This window comes from Phyllostomus discolor, chromosome 12, assembly GCF_004126475.2.
Source record: "Phyllostomus discolor isolate MPI-MPIP mPhyDis1 chromosome 12, mPhyDis1.pri.v3, whole genome shotgun sequence".
NCBI classification, from domain to species: Eukaryota; Metazoa; Chordata; class Mammalia; order Chiroptera; family Phyllostomidae; genus Phyllostomus; species Phyllostomus discolor.
Genome location: NC_040914.2, coordinates 10,180,841 through 10,198,196, shown reverse-complemented (window position 1 = coordinate 10,198,196; position 17,356 = coordinate 10,180,841).

Here is a 17,356-nt window from a genome sequence, read left to right as displayed (position 1 = left end):
AGACTTGCAGCCACTGTCCGGTTCTGCAGAGGAATACTGATCAGTGTAGGGTGAGCCCAGTGAAAATGTAGCATTGTTTAGAGTATTGTAGGTCCAGTGTCAGAAGAACTGTCCCACCAGGGGGATGTGCTGTTTTACACAGAGCTCTTTGCTTTCAAGTGCTCAAAGGAAGGGCCTTAGGAGTTTCTCCTGAGCTTTTGGAGGAGGATGCTGGTCTGCAGGAGGGTCAGTCCCCAAAATGTCCTGTGTGTCCTCTGTCACTACATTGTGGTGTTGCATATAAGTCATTTTTGTGTCCCTGTATTCTCACAGGGCCCAGTGGCTGGAACAGCTCCACATGAATACTTAACAAGGGCCCTGTGAGTACTTCTGTTAGTGAAAGAGAGGTTCTCATAGAGCCCTCACCCCTCTGAGATGGAATCAACCACAGATTCTGGGTTTTCCTGGCCCATCAAACAGAGGAAGTTTCCCTTGTGCCCCAGGACATCCTGAACTACACAGATGTCTTCAAAAACAACAGACAGGTGTCTGACAGACCAGGAACTCTGGGAATGAAATGTACCCCTAGTGTTTACTGAGCATCTGTCATGAGTCAGTCTTCTGGCTGGGCCCCAGAAAGTCCAAAGAGAATAAGACATGTGTGAGCCCTGTGCTCATTGAGTTTACCCTGTAAAGGAGACAGGCTCTCAGACAAATCATGGTTTTACAGAATGAATTATAATTCAATGAAGGGCAATGAAAGAATACTTCTGGTGCATACACAGCATGTACTTGAGTCTCAGCTGGTCTGGGGATCACAGAAATCACTTGTGACAAAGTGACCTCTTGGCTGACACCTGAAGAGTTAGTGGCCACTTACTTCTGAAGAACAGAAGGTGTTAAATATAAAAACCTGCCTGTAGAGGACTGACCTTTGGTGGGCTGATGCTCGGCTGGATGGAGAAGCAGAGTCCACTGTGGGTAGCGTGGATAGGGAGGAAGGCCGTGTAATGATTGATATTGATTAGGCTGGACCCTGCTGGGCTGTAAGTGCTGTTTAGGTGGGGTCATCATCCCCCAGAAACACTCCAGCCCACAGAATATTTCTGCTGCACCCCTAGTGGACAAGTAGAAAAATGGGCAAGAAAATGTCACATTCTGGTAAGGGGGTTTTTTTTGGGGGGGGGGGGGGGGAGTTTGTTTTTAAACCCAAGAAAAATTTTATTCCTGTGTCCTTCATTCTGTCTCTCCCTTCCCCGTTGGTTACCATTTTTATTGATACTTAGTTTATTCTTCCATTGTTTCTTTTTGCAAATATAAGCAGATATGTATATTTTATATACTTCCCTGCTTCTTACACTGACCCAATTATCCTAGAGACATATGGAGATATTCCTCTTCCCTTTTTCTTTTTTTTCCCTCTTTTTTTAAGATTTTATTTATTTATTTTTATTTTTATTTTTTTAATTTTATTTTAATCATTGTTCAAATACAGTTTTCTCCTTTTTACTCCCAATCCAGCCCACCTCCCAACCCTCCCCACTATCCTCCTATTACCACCCTCCCCTTAGTTTTTGCCCATGTGCCCTTTAAGTTTGTTCCCGTGAACCCTTCCCACTGTCCCCTTAAATTCCCTCAACACTCTTCTGTGGGCACTGTCAGCTTGACCTCTATTTCAGTGTCTTTGGTTATATTTTGCTTGCTTCTTTGTTTTGTTATTTAGGTTCCTGTTAAAGATGAGATCATATGGTATTTGTCTTTCACTGCCTGGCGTCTTTCACTTAGAATTATGTTTTCCACCTCCATCCACGCTGTTGCAAAAGCGTAGGGGCTCCTTCTTTCTTTCTGCTGCATAGAATTCCATTGTGTAAATGTACCATAGTTTTTTGATCCATTCATTTACTGATGGGCATCTTGGTTGCTTCCAGCACCTAGCTATTGTAAATTGTGCTGCTATGAACATTGGGATGCATAGGTTCTTTTGAATTGGTGTTTTAGTATTCTTAGGAAGGAGTCCCAGCAGTGGAATTGCAGGGTCAAAAGACAGATCCATTTTTAGTTTTCTGAGGAAGTTCCATACTGCTTTCCATAGTGGTTGTACCAGTCTGCAGTCCCACCAGCAGTGCACTAGGGATCCCTTTTCTCCACAACCTCTCCAACACTTGTTGTTTATTGCTTTGTTTATGATGGCCATTCTGACTGGTGTGAAGTGGTATCTCATTGTGGTTTTAATTTGCATCTCTCTGATAGCTAGCTATATTGAACATCGTTTCATGTGTCTTTGGATTTTCTGTATGTCCTCCTTGGAGACTTGTCTGTTCAAGTCCTTTGCCCACTTTTTAATTGGATTCCTTGTCTTCTTAGACTGCAGTCTTGTAAGTTTTCTATGTATTTTGGAGATTAAACCCTTGTCTGAGGTATCATTGGCAAATATGTTTTCCCATACAGTTGGTTCTCTTTTAATTTTGATACTGTTTTCTTTAGCTGTGCTGAAGCTTTTAATTTTGATGAGGTCCCATTTGTTTATTCTTTCCTTTATGTCCCTTGCTCTAGGGGACACGTCAGTAAAAAAGTTTCTTCGTGAAATATCTGAGATTTTCCTACCTACGTTCTCCTCTAGGACTTTAATGGTGTCACGTTTTATATTTAAGTCTTTTATTCACCTTGAATTTATTTTTGTGTATGGTGTAAGTTGGTGCTCAAGTTTCATTTTTTTTGCACGTGGCTGTCCAGTTCTCCCAACACCATTTGTTGAAGAGGCTATTTTTATCCCATTTAATGTTGCTGCCTCCTTTGTCAAATATTAATTGACCATAGAGACTTGGGCTTATTTCTGAGCTCTCTGTTCTGTTCCATTGGTCTATGTGCCTGTTTTTATGCCAGTACCAGGCTGTATTGATTACAGTGGCCTTGTAGTATAGTTTAGTGTCGGGTATTGTGATCCCTCCTACTTTACTCTTTCTCAAAATTGCAGCAGCTACTCAGGGTCGTTTATAATTCCATATAAATTTTTGAAGTGTTTGTTCTATGTCTGCAAAATATGCCATTGGTACTTTAATAGGAATTGCATTGAATGTGTAAATTGCTCTGGGTAGTATGGACATTTTGATGATATTAATTCTTCCAATCCATGAACATGGTATATGTTTCCATTTGTTTGTGTCTTCCTTGATTTCTTTCTTCAGTGTTATATAGTTTTCTGAATACAGGTCTTTTACCTCTTTGGTTAGGTTTATTCCTTGATATTTTATTTTTCTTTTTGCTATTTCAAATGGGGTTTTTTCCTTGATCTCTGCTTCTGCTGTTTCATTGTTGGTGTACAGAAATGCCTTTGATTTCTGGATATTGACTTTGTATCCCGCTGTTTTGCCAAATTCATTGATTAGGTCAAGCAGTTTTTTGGTAGAGTCTATAGGATTTTCTATGTATACTATCATGTCATCTGCAAACAGTGACAATTTTGTTTCCTCCTTTCTGATTTGGATGCCTTTTATTTCTTTTTCTTGTCTGATTGCTGTGGCTAAAACTTCCAGTACTATATTGAATAGAAGTGGTGAAAGTGGACAGCCTTGTCTTGTTCCTGATCTTAGTGGAAAAGATTCTAATTTTTGCCCATTGAGTATGATGTTGGCTGTAGGTCTCTCATATATGGCCTTTATTATGTTGAGGAATGCTCCCTCTATTACCACTTTGCCAAGTGTTTTTATCATGAATGGGTGCTGTACCTTATCAAATGCTTTTTCTGCATCAATTGATATGATCATGTTGTTTTTGTCTTTGCTTTTGTTTGTGTGATGTATTACATTTACTGACTTGCGAATATTGAACCATCCTTGCATCCCTGGAATGAATCCCACTTGGTCATGGTGTTACAGGAAATGTATTGTTGGATGCGGTTTGCCAGTACTTTGTTGAGGATTTTAGCGTCAATGTTCATCAGTGATATTGGCCTGAAGTTTTCTTTCTTTGTTGTGTCTTTATCTGGTTTTGGAATTAGGATGATGTTGGCCTCATAAAAAGAGTTTGGGAGACTCCCATCTTTTTGGATTTTTTGGAATAGTCTGTGAAGGATAGGGCTTAGCTCTTCCTTAAATGCATTGTAGAAATCTCCTGTGAAACCATCTGGTCCAGGGCTTTTGTGTGTTGGGAGTTTTTTGATTACGGCTTCAATTTCTTTTGCTGTTATTGGTCTGTTCAGCCGTTCTGCTTCTTTTTCATTGAGTTTTGGAAGATTATATTTTTCTAGAAAGTTGTCCATTTCACCTAGGTTTGCAAATTTCTTGGCATACAGCTCTTTGTAGTAATTTCTTACAATCCTTTGTATTTCTGTGGTATCTGTTGTAATCTCTCCTCTTTCATTTCTGATTGTTTTTATTTGGGTCTTCTCTCTTTTTTTCTTGATGAGTCTGCTTAAAGGCTTGTCGATTTTGTTTATCTTTTCAAAGAACCAGCTCTTGGATTCATTGATCCTTAGAATTGTGCTTTTAGTCTCCATGTCATTTAATTCTGCTCTGATCTTGGTTATTTCCTTCCTTCTGCTTGCTCTGGGCTGCCTTTGTTGTTGTTCCTCGAGTTCTTGTAGACGTAGGGTTAGGCTGTTTGTTTGGAATGTTTCTAACCTTTTTAGGTGGGCCTGTATCGCTATGAACTTCCCTCTCAGGACTGCCTTGGCTGTGTCCCATAAGTTTTGGGTTGTTGTGAGTTTGTTTTCATTTGTTTCCAGAAACCTTTTGATTACTTCCCTAATATCATTCTTGACCCATTCATTGTTTAATAGTATGCTATTTAATCTCCATGATTTTGAGTGTTTTGGGTTTTTTTCCTTGGGGTTGGTTTCTAGCTTCAGTCCCTTGTGGTCTGAGAAAATGCTTGGTATGATTTCAATTTTCTTGAAATTCTTGAGGCTTGTTTTGTGTCCTATCATGTGGTCTACCTTTGAAAATGATCTGTGTACATTTGAAAAGAATGTATATTTAGCTTCTTTTGGATGGAGGGCTCTGTATATATCAGTAAAGCCCATTTCATCAAGGGTATTGTTCAATGCCACAATATCTTTGTTGATATTTTGTTTTGGAAAATCTGTCCATTTTTGATAGCGGGGTGTTAAAATCTCCCATTATAATTGTGTTGCTGTCCATATCTTTCCTGAAGTCCTCTAAGATTTTCCTTATGTATTTGGGTGCTCCTATGTTGGGTGCATATATATTTACAATATTTATGCCTTCTTGATGGATTCTTCCCTTGAGTATTATGAAGTGACCTTCTGGGTCTCTCATTATAGACCTTTTTTGGAAGTCTATTTTGTCTGAAATAAGTAGTGCTACCCCGTCTTTTTTTCCCTGTCCATTTGCTTGGAAGATTTGTTTCCAGCCCTTCACTTTTAGTCTGTTTAGGTCTTTTATCGTGAGGTGGGTCTCTTGTAGACAGCAGATATGTAGGTCATTTTTTTCTTATCCATTCAACTATTCTATGTCTTTTGATTGGAGCATTTAATCCATTTACGTTTAAGGTTATTATTGATAGGTACTTATTCATTGTCTTTTATGTACGTGTGTTCCTCTCTCTCTCTCTCTCTCTCTTTTTCCTCCCTTCCTTAAAGCAGTCCCTTTAGAATCTCTTGCAGAGCTGGTTTGGTGGAGGTGTATTCTTTTAGACTTCTTTTGTCTGGGAAGCTTCTTATTTGGCCTTCTATCTTGATTGAGAGCCTTGCTGGATATAGTAGCCTTGGTTGCACACCTCTAGTTCTCATTACCTGTAGTATTTCTTGCCATTCTCTTCTGGCTTGAAGTGTTTCCATTGAGAAGTCAGCTGTTAGCCTTATTGAGGCTCCCTTGTATGTTACTTCCTGTTTCTCCCTTGCTGCCTTTAAGATTCTCCCTTTGTCTTGAAATTTTGCCATTTTAATTATGATGTGTCTTGAGGTGGGCCTCTTTGGGTTCCTCTTGATTGAGACTCTGTGTTTCCTGGATTTGTGTGACTTTTTCTCTCATCAAATTAGGGCAGTTCTCCTTCATTACTTGTTCAACTAGGTTTTCGACCCCTTGCTCTTCTTCGTCTCCTTCTGGTATCCCTATTATACGGATATTATTACATTTCATATTGTCTTTCATTTCTCTTAATCCCTCTTCATTCTTTCTGAGCCTCTTTTCCTTTACTTGCTTTTTCTGGATGTTGTTTTCTACTTTGTCCTCCAGCTCGCTAATCCGATCTTCTGCTTCATCAATCCTGCTTTTCATTCCTTCTACTGTGTTCTTCAGTTCAGAAACTGTATTCTTCAGTTCCTCTTGGCCCTTGTTGATAGTTTCTATTTCCTTTTTCATGTTTATATAGTTTGCAGTGAGATTGATGTAGTTTCCCTCTAATTTCTGATAGCTCATTGTGAGTTCATTGAACTTCCTGATAATCATTGTTTTGAAGTCACTATCTAATAGTTGAGTTGCCTCTATTTCATTTAGCATTTTTCCTGAGGCTTCCTCATTTCCCTTCTATTAGGGGTTGGTTCTTTGTTTTCTCATTGTTCGTGGGTTTCTTCTTTTTTCTTCTTGTTTTTTAATTTGATCTGTTCTGATTCCCTGTAATTATGGTGTGAACTTCTGTGGTAGAATACTTGTGAGATTCAGTGGTGCAGTCTCCTTCATGTATCCTGGTGTTCACAGCTTCCCCCTACTCTTTTTTTGTGATCATTTGGAGGAGTAAGGCGAAATGGTTTAAGTCAGCAAGACAGTATACTATGATATTTACATTAGCAGCCAGTAGAGAAGAGATGGGTTATCTTTTGGCTCCTTATAGTGTTAACCGTGATCCTCCACCCCACTATTCACATTTTAGAAGGGATGGAAAGAGGGTAAGACTCTTATTGGGGACAAGAGGATTGTTAGTTGGATCTAGAAAGCTGTGAGGCTGTGGGAGGTCAGATTCTAAGGTAGGGTTGAATTAAAGATTGGTATATAGGAGTAGTGTGTAAAAGAATAGAGGCAACCCCCACAATAGTTAGTTCAGGAAATTGCAAAGTGGGCTGAGATCAGGTAGGGGTATTGAGTAGTATTTACAATTGTATGAACTAGGTCTTATTAACAGTAACAGTAAAGTGACAGTCTTGTGGCAGAATCAATGAGATCTAGATAACAAGAATAAAGAGTATAGGACCTTGAGAGGTGTATTAATGGAACACAGATGAAGGATAGTAACTTATCAATACCTTGTGACTGAGATACCAGGGGGAACCTATCAATTGACAGTATAACCAGCCAAGCAATGAAGATTATACAGAAAGAAAAAGAATACCAAAATATTATTAAAATAAAAAATGTCAGAAAATGAGAAAAAGATAATACAAATTTACAGTAACTTTCAAGATTTAAAAAAAAGGAAAGAAAAGCAGAAGATGTAGTGCAGGAGAGATAAATTTGGAGTGGAAAGAATAATATTAGGATGAATGGAAGAGAAACATAAGGGATTGTGAGGTATAAAAATAATAAGAATTGAAAAATAAAATGTCACATAAAACACAAGATAAAATCAACCAACCAACAGCCACAAAAACCAAACCAAACCAAACCAAACAAAACAAAATAAAAAAAAAAAAACCTCTTGTTGGTTTCTAACTGGCCAGACCAGTTTTTCTGATCTTGCTGGCTTCAGCTGGCTGAGGGACCTTTGAAATGCTTCTCTCTCATCCCCGCCAGATCTCAGCAAGTCTGTCAGGTACCCTGGGCGCTCCTGAGCACACTGGCTCTCGGGATCTCACTTCCATGTTCTTCCGGACTCCGGGGTCCTGCAGGGTTCCAGCTCTATGATCTCAGGAGGCACCCTCGACGTTTTGGGATTCACTGCACCCTCCCTGGGAATCTTAAAAGGGCATGCCCCTCCCCCAAACTTTTGAGAGTCGGGGTCTAGGATCACCCTAAGCACCTCGCCACAACGCTTCTGGGTTCACAGCGCGCGCAAGACAGGCTTCCCAAAGGTGCGAGAGCCAAGCCCTTTCCGGCTCCATGTTCCCCGCCGAACTGCACTCTGACCAGGCGAGGGGTGTTGGCGCCTTTCCCGGCTCCCCCAGTTGGGCTGGCTGGAAATTTCTGAGCCACTACTGTAGGAATGCACCAAGCTCCACGTCCCTCCCGGGATCACAGTGCACGATTCATGCCTCCCTATGGGGCATGAGCCGAGCCCCTCCCAGCTCTGTGCTCTCCACCAATCTGCACTTCCACCAGGCTAGGGGTGCAGGCGCTCTTCAAGGCCGCCCCTGGTTGTGAGGGCTGGAGGCCCTCACTTCTCCCAGGTCTCTGGGCGGGTGTTCATAGTCCCTGGGCAATTTTTTCCCAGTCCAACTGTCCAATCTGTTCCTTCAAGCAACATGTTCTCCCCTGGAGTTGCTCACCCCCCATATTCGGGGAAGGGAGCAGCGACTCCCCTCTCCCGGGAGCCCTGGGGAAGACCCAGGAGCACCAGGCCTGGGGACTGCACACCCCTAGACACCGCGCTGATCCCTGGGTCCCTTTTGTCCTAAAGCAGTCTCCTTACTATCTGTTTTTTCAGTGATCACAATAATTTTTGATGTCCTGCTTTCAAAAGTGATTCAGTAACCTAGTCTACTTGCTCTGTTTCTCCACTGATCCGTGAGTTTCCCTTCTCTTCACAGAAGCCGAGAAAAACGCTGCCTAAAGTAAGCCGCCATCTTCTGTCCTCCCCTCTTCCCTTTTTCAAGGGATTTATTTCTTCATTTTTAGAGAGAGGAAGGGAGGAAGAGAGGGAGAGAAACATCAATGTGTAAGGTTTTGTTTTTGTTTTTAGTTTTGTACATTATTTTCAATTTATACTTTAGGCAATACTTAATATATGTATATATAATTTTAATGTGTTTATCAAATTATAGTTGAATACAATAAGTTTAACATATAGAAATTATACAATGTATGGAGTTTTTCCAGATGCATGCACCAGAGAAGCTATCACAATGAGGATAAAGACCATGTCCCTTACAGTTAAAGTCTTCTCATGCCCTCTTGTAATCTCCTTTTTTTCCACATTTTTTATTGCTGTTCAAGTACAGTTGTCTCCATTTTCCCCAAATCACACTCTGCCCAGCCCAGCCATCCCCACTTCCCACCCTTGTCCACCTCCTTTTTTAGTGTGAAGTGAACTCTTATTTGCTTTTTCATTTTAAATTCATTTGCATTCTCTGGAATTTTGAAAATTTTTATCATAATGTATGTAATTTTAGGCCTAGGATGATTTCTTAACTCAACATGATTATTTTGACATAGTTCTTTTCTTTTATTCTCAAGTTCTATCTCATTCCCAGAATGCATTACTTTTGTTAATTGATTCACCCCTTCGTGGACATTTGTGTTGTTTCCAATTTGGAGCTATTACAAGCAAACCTGCCATGAATATCTGTGCGGAAAAGTATTTAACACCAAGAATTGGTGCTTGTAAAACCACTGAGTAGCTAGAGAAATGGAAGGTAGAGGGTTCACCCTGATCTCAAGGTTGAAGTGTCACAGCCCCATTCACAGGAAAAGAAACACCTGTTTCTCCACATAAAGCTGTGTCTGCCACTGCCCACCAGTCAGTCACCACAGCAGCAGAAATAATGGCCCCATCTTCCTTCCAGCTCTGACTTATGAACCAGTGCACCTCAGAAGCTGCCTTTAGTTCACATCTAGATTCTCAATCAGTAGGACTAGGGGAAAGGTAGTGTTTAACTGTTCAATCCCTCTGATATAAGAGGAAAGCTAAGAAAAATGAAGGACATATGCCAAGTACCCACAGACAATACATGACAACTATCAGTTAACCAGCAGGCCGTGTTGACTCTGAGTGAGTGACCCCACCTCAGTAAGTGTCAGTTCCCTCATGTGATGTCATAAAAATACGTTTGGTTTTCTTTCTTGGATTTTAGAAAAAGCAGCTAACTCTTGGAATTTTCTAAGTGATGTGGGTGATGAGTTTCTTTTGTCGTGATGACGCCACTCCTGGCCTGCCTCTGGATAGTTGTACAATGAGGGCAGGTCAGCAGAAAGACCAGGTTCTTATCAGAAGCTTGGAATTTTCAGCTGTCAATGTAAGAAATGTTTCAACCTGAAAGGAATTTTTATGGGTCTTCTAGGGCCAAACATGATAATTGTGGGAAGTAAATCCACATAGACTGAGAAAATATTCTGAAACATGATAGTGTCACCACTTATATTATACAGTACAGTGAAAGATAGGGGCCTAAGGGGTTACATGAAATCCATGGACAATGCATTAAGGAGTTGAAGGATGCAAAGTACAGAAATCTGTGAGACTGGGGAAAAAGTAAAACAAACACAATTGTTATGTTGGTTTCTATAAAAACGATAGCAGTTAACAATAAACACAATAAGTATTGTAATGAGAAGGTATGTGGTCTTTGCTATCATGCAGTGAGTGTTGTACAAAATTACCCTGATATTTCAAAGGTATGTTATGGAAGAGGCAAAAAACATCAAAACAAAACAAAACAATAAACACCCTAAGTTAAGGCAAAGATTGACTTCAGTCAGGAAAGATCTTGGCCTAAGGCATGACTACCCACCATGATTCATGTTTGGTTAAAATTTTAATTTCAGACCATCCTATGTGGTTACTTAAGCTGTTTGCATTTGTAAGTCCCACCATGCAGGCCTCCCCTGAGCTTTTCAGGTTTAGTATGTGGCCCCTTTTTTGTTCACACTTCCCCATTTTACTCATAAATCAATTTAAAGGATGCATTGGTGAACAATCTTTCAGTTAGATAATATTGTCTCAAGTTCTAGGAAGGGAATCCTAGGAAGCCTTAGTGGCAGCATTTTTCCTGCTGAACGATAAACCGTTGGTGATGCAGCAAGACCTCCACCTTGGCTAGAAGTCAAAGCTGAGTATTCTCAAAAGAGAAAACCAGGTAAATGGGAGGCAGTCACTTCCACAGGCCTTTATTGGAAAAACAGTCTTGGTCATTGCTAACATATAAGCTTTCACGGACTAAATCATGCTTTCTCATATTTCTGTGTTTTACATTTTGATAACATTTACTTAATAGTTTGAGGGCAGACTGTGCACTGATCCATTTTTAACCATCTCACCATTATATGGAGTCTTATTTACTATGGTCCTCCTGTTCTTAATTATTCATTATTACTCTGATCTCTGCTAGTTGTTCACTTGGAAGTTGTAACCTTAAGTGTACAGGACCCGTTTGTTTTGGTCTGGCAAATGTGACTCAGCTCTGTATAGAAAACCTGCAGAAGTGAGGAGGTGGGTAGGAGCCAGACCTTCAAACCGAGTTTTCCTGTGGGACTCAGGCCTAGAAAATGCATACAGACTGTTATGGCTTGCTCTTGCTAAAACTCTGTCACCCTGGTCTGAAACAGTAGACATGTATTGTCTATCTTGAAGGTAATTTCCAAAGCCTGTGTGAATTTTCCGAGGACGAACCTAATCAGCTCTCTGCCTTTCCCTTCTGCATGTAATTTTCATTTCCTTGATTGCACCTTACATGTACACAATAATATTCTATTTAATAGATAATAAATCCTTCTTTGATGTAAGACCAGAGAAAAACAATAAAAGCCTGTCTAGGAAAGGGTTGGTGTGCTCTCCTCTTGAGAGAGTAGCCTTACTGTCCCCCTTTTCTCCACAGGATTGCTGTAGCCTGTGCATTTCTTCTCGTCTTCAGTCACAACAGGCAGACTTGGCTGTCTGGAGTCTGCCACATCTGGCACCCAGGAACAGGGACCCAGAGGCTATGAGCCGAAACTGTGGCCAACACACCCACTTGGTTGGAAAGCTTCCATCAGCCCAGGTTAGAGTTGAGGACACCATGTTCTTTTCAGTAAGGTCGTAGGGAGTGCTGTATTTCAGAGAAAAGAATATTTTCCAAGGTCACCCTCTATTGCCACCTCACTCTCTTTAGTAAGCAAAAGCCTTGCTCTCTTTCTTTCTCTCTGGCAATTGCCGCACTTTGAGAACACGCATTGGGTAGTTTAGAGCCACAAGGGCACCTGCCGCTGCAAGTCACCCGAGACAGGATACGTAAGACCTGGGCCAAGACAGAACACTAGGTTTCCTGACAGCCGCAAGCAAAAGCCCATGCAACGAGAGGCACACTGTAAAAAACATTCACAATCCCATTCCTGTGACAAAACCCCCAATCAAGTTTTAGGCTTGGGAGAGACAGCAATGATTTTTTCTTTCAATTAACTTTCTTTCTTACAAGTGCCTCTGTGTACTGTTTCTTTAAAAGCTGCTTTTTGTAGCACTTTTGATTCTACTTTTTTCCTTCACCCAACTGTAAACAGAAAAGCAGATAGTAAAGGAATATTTTGGTTTCAGCCAGATTCCAAAGATTGCCTTTAGAAATCAGTGATAGCTACAAGGTTATTTATGAGTGTCTCAGCTTTTTGCTGAAGCACCGAAGGTAAGAGGCATTCCTCCCTCCGGCTTGACATCTCAGGTGTTCCTGTGTCAGTAGGAGCCTTGCAGAGGTGTCTGGGGTCAATCCCCAGGACATGCAGTGGCCTCATACAGAATTCCATTCACAGTAATTTAACTCTTGGCTGGGTCAGGGAGCACAATATAAAGGTTGGTCACCTGGCACTTCGATACCCCTCGAAGTTTTAAGTACATGGGGAAAACCTAAAACCCATAACCAGGGTTAGGGTACCCTGCATGACGGACAGCCCTCCTCCACTGTCTCCCACCAACAGTACAGTTTTTGACCCACCACACTATACTTCCCAATAGCTAATTAGCTAGGGTTTAGTATGGGCTGAGGAGTCTGAAAGGGCAGAAATCCAAAATAAAAAAGGAACCTTTTAACAACAAGAATAGGCTTTAATTTGTCTAAAGGGCAGGAAGTCTACCTGTGTGTGTTACAGCAGCTCCTCTGGGGAACAGGATGTGAGGTAAATGAACAGCATCTCATTCAGCTGTTACAGAGAACACTACCCTGTTTTTCCTGGTAAGGGAATCTTAGATATTAAGGTTTGGGAAAAAGCAGGTAACAAATTAAAAGCTTTGCAGGATAGATTTCCTGTCGGAGTTCAGAACTTATTAACTTGGGGAGTAGTCAGGACTGCTCTCATGTCTATATGGACTAAGAACAGGAACTAGCTACAGAGGAGGATACGAAGTTTAATTCAGAGGAGGAAGTTATATATGATGCAGCAGAAGAACAGGCCACAAGAGTTCTGCCTACAGCTCCAGCAGAAAACCTGGCTCATAGCCACCACTTCTTATCTCAATTCCGGGAGTGTTGCTCCCCACAGAATCAGTCACCACCAAAAAATCCAAAAAATTTACACAGATACCCTGTCGGGGCTATGAGACAATGCCCTTGGCTGGCAACAAAGGCATATATTGACTTTATTGATCACCTCCAAGACACTATTTATAGGCAAATAGATAATGACAGAGCACCTAAAGCTCTTTTGTGGCAGCTAGCTTATGAAAATGCTAACAAGGACTGCAGGGCCATTATCTGATCCCTGTGAGCTACCACCAAAGACATGAGTGACTTTATCAGGGCTTGCCAAGATGTTGGCACATAGCAGCATAGGACCTCTTTCTTAGCTGTTGCAATTAGGGGAGATCCCAAATGTTATAATTTTGGAAAGCTGGGTCACTTGTGGCTGAACTCTTTGTCCACACTGAGAAGGGGAAAAGGTAATTACAACCTTCCCCCCAAAGATTTTCCATGCTGTGCCAAAGGAAGACATTGGGCAAGGGAATGTTGCTCCAAGCTTAACAAAAATAACCAACCGATTCAGGGAAACTTACAGAAGGTCACCCACTCCAGTGCCCCCAACCCCAGTTGGAGCTTTTAGAACAACAACCAATATCACGGAATCAGAGGAAATGCACAGCTTCCAACCTTTGTGCAGCCACCATTGGAAGAGCAGGACCAGACTTGGTCACCACCGATGAGCTCATCTTAAAGAAACAGGATCAAATAATTGTAGCTCTCACTGGTATTTGGGGACTTCTACCCCTGGTAACAGTAGGTCTAATTTTAGGGAGATCCAACATTACTACCAAAGGCATCTTTGTTCAGCCAGGAGTCATTAACTCAGATTACAAAGTAGAAATCAACATCATGCTTAACATGTCAGGCTATCATATTATTCCTGCTCGAACATGCATTCCCCAGCTGCTCCTCCTCCCCTATGTAATCTCAATGACTCAGAATGCAGTGAGGGGAGAGGGAGGCTTCAGCACTAAAGACAATCAGTCAGTTTTCTGGACAGAGTCCATTAAGCTAAATAAGTCAATTTTCTAAGTGAAAATAAAGAATAAAACTTTTCATGGTCTCCCAGATAAGGGAGCCAATATTTCTCTTATCTTAAGTGAGTTTTGGACTCCTGCATGGCCTCTAACAGACAGTGGAATGGTTGTTACACATGTTGGGGGAATTTCTCAACCTCAACTCAGTGTATGGACTCTTAGATGTTATGGGCTGAAGGGACAGGTTGGGAGAATTTGACCATATGTTTTGCCTATGCCCCTTAAATCTGGGGACATGATCTCCTCGTTCAGTGGGGGATGCAAATCTCTCTGCCACATTTTCCCTGGTGGCCACTGCTCTTATAACTCTCCTAACACCTACTTGGCTCTCCAACACACTGATATGTATTGATCGATCAGTGGCCACTTAAAGGAGAGCAACTTAAACAGACCCATTTTTCAGTCAAACAACTAGAAGTCGATCATATTGAACCCTCTAACAGCCCATGGAACACACCTATTTTTGTTATACCAAAGAAATCTGGAAAATGGAGGCTTATTCATCATCTAAGGAAAATCAATGAATCCCTCCAGCCTATGGGCCCCCTACAGCCAGGGAGTCCTAATCCAGCTTGTATTCCTAAAGATTGGCTGCTTTTAATCACTGATTTAAAAGACTGTTTTATTTTTTCCACAATTGCTTTAGCAGAAAAGGATCTAGAGCAGTTTGCATTTTCTCCCCCAGGCATTAATAATTCTCAGCCTTTACAGCAATTTCAATGGAAAGTTTACCTCAGGGCATGCTTAATAGTCCAACTATTTTTCAGCATTTTGTTCATACAACAATTCAGCCAGTAAGGGATCAATTCCTTGATTCAATTATCTATCATTATATGGATGACTTTAATTGTAGCTCCCTCACAAGATATGCTAGCAAAAACTACTTTCTTTCTTAAGAACTCTGTAGCCTCTGCTGGACTAATAATTGCTCCAGAGAAAATCCAGCATTCAGAGCCTTGAAAACATCTAGGTTATGCCCTTTTTAATAGGACAATTTAGCCTCAAGTCCTTCAAACTGGTCCACCCAAGGATTTAACTCTTAATCACCTCCAACAACTTTTAGGAGCAATTAATTGAGTGCAACCCAGCCTTGAAATACCCACTCAGCAATTCACACATTTATTTAATACCCTTAAAGGAGACCCAGATCTCAATTCCTCTAGGGAATTGTCCTCTGAGGCCTTGCAAGAGTTAACTGTAGTAAATCAGCATATTCAGCAATGACAATTAACCAGAGTTAATCTGCAGCTCCCTGTCTGCCTTTTTTGCTTCTCAACCTTAGGCACTCCAATGAGCCTTACAGGGACAAGTGCTGCCACATTCAACTATGATAGAGTGGCTTTTTCTGTATCATCAGCCTCGACGTACCATTACCACCTATATAACTGCATTGTGCCATCTCATAATAAAAGGACGTGAGCGAACAGAGCAGTTATTTGGATATGATCCTGACTTGATTCACATTCCTTTAACTCAGATTTATTTACAGCAATTAACAACTCTGTCTTTAGAATTTCAGTGTGCCATAGCTGACTTTGTGGGAGGACTGCAGATTAATCTGCCCTCAGACAGACTGCTTCAAAACATTCCATTCCTTCAGATAAGACTAGCAGAAAAAATCATCCCAATACCGATAACAGGAGCAAAGTCTATATTTCTTGATGGGTCCGGAAAAACCGGACAGACTGCTGTTTTCTGGAAAGAAGGCAATAGCTGGAAAGGCTCTGTATCCTCAGGACATTCCTCTACTCAGAGGGCTGAACTTTTTTCTGCAATTATGGCCCTGCAGCAATGGCCCAAAGAAGCTTTAAATGTAGTTTATGACTCTGGATATACTGCCTATACTATTCAACATTTAGATCAGGCATTAATTAAGACTTCAATTGACTCAAATCTGCTTAATTTATTTCTGACTTTACAGGCTCTCCTTGACAAGTGAGAACACCCCCTCTTCATTACTTGTATTCGATCACACTCAGGCCTGCCTGGCCCCTTGTTGGATGGTAACAATAAGGGAGATGCCTTAGTTAGCATCCTCAATGCTTTCCAGCAAGCAGCAGCTTCTCACCAGTTTTTTTTCATCAGAACAGCCAGGCACTTCAAAGACAATTTAATATTCCCCATTCTCAAGCTAAGCAAATTACTAAGGAATGCCCTGACTGTCAAGCCCTTACTAAGGCACCTCCATCCATGGGACTTAACCCTCAAGGACTAAGTTCTCCAATGATTTGGCAAACACATGTCACTCATTGCTCTCCCTTTGGAAAATTCAAATACATTCATATTTCTATTGATACTTATTCTGGTGCCCTACATGCATCTGCTTTAACAGGAGAATCTGCTAAAAGTATACAAGCCCATTGGCTTGAGGCCCTTAGTCATTTAGGATGGCCTCAGCAAATAAAAACTGATAATGGCCCAGGATATCTTGCCCATTCTACTCAAGCCTTCCTTCAGCATTAGAATATCCAACATAAAACAGGAATACCTTGCAATTCAACTGGTCAGGCAATTGTAGAACAGGCTCATCATACTTTTAAAAATCTTTTTAAAAAACAAAAAAGGGGCAGTCGTGAGTCCTCCCCCCAAAAAAAATTTTGATTATGTTAGCCATGTTTATGTATAATTTTATAAATTGTGATGGATCACTTTGTAATCCAATGAAAAACATTTTCTGACAAAAGAATCAAAACCACCTTACTCTCAGGTTTTATATAGAGATCTTTTAGGAGATGGCACTTAGCAGGGACCTATAGACTTCTTAACTTGGGGAATAGGGTATGCTGTGTTTCCATCCCTACAGGTCCTGTCTGGCTACCAACCAAAAGAGTAAAGCTTTATCATGAGCGGGATAGACACCAAGCTCTGCTACCAGAAGCCAAGAACCAGTCAACTGACAGACCAGAGGGCTCAGCCAATACCGAACAACCAGAAGGACACCAGACAACCATGGCATCATACACAGGTCTGGGCCCACCAACAGAGGAGGATGGGGCCTGCCCTGATGACAGGGGCCCAGGCTCAGATGCCTCCCGCAGTGGGCAATCATCCCCTGATGCCCTGTAATGTTCCCTGTGGGTGTGCCCCCATTACA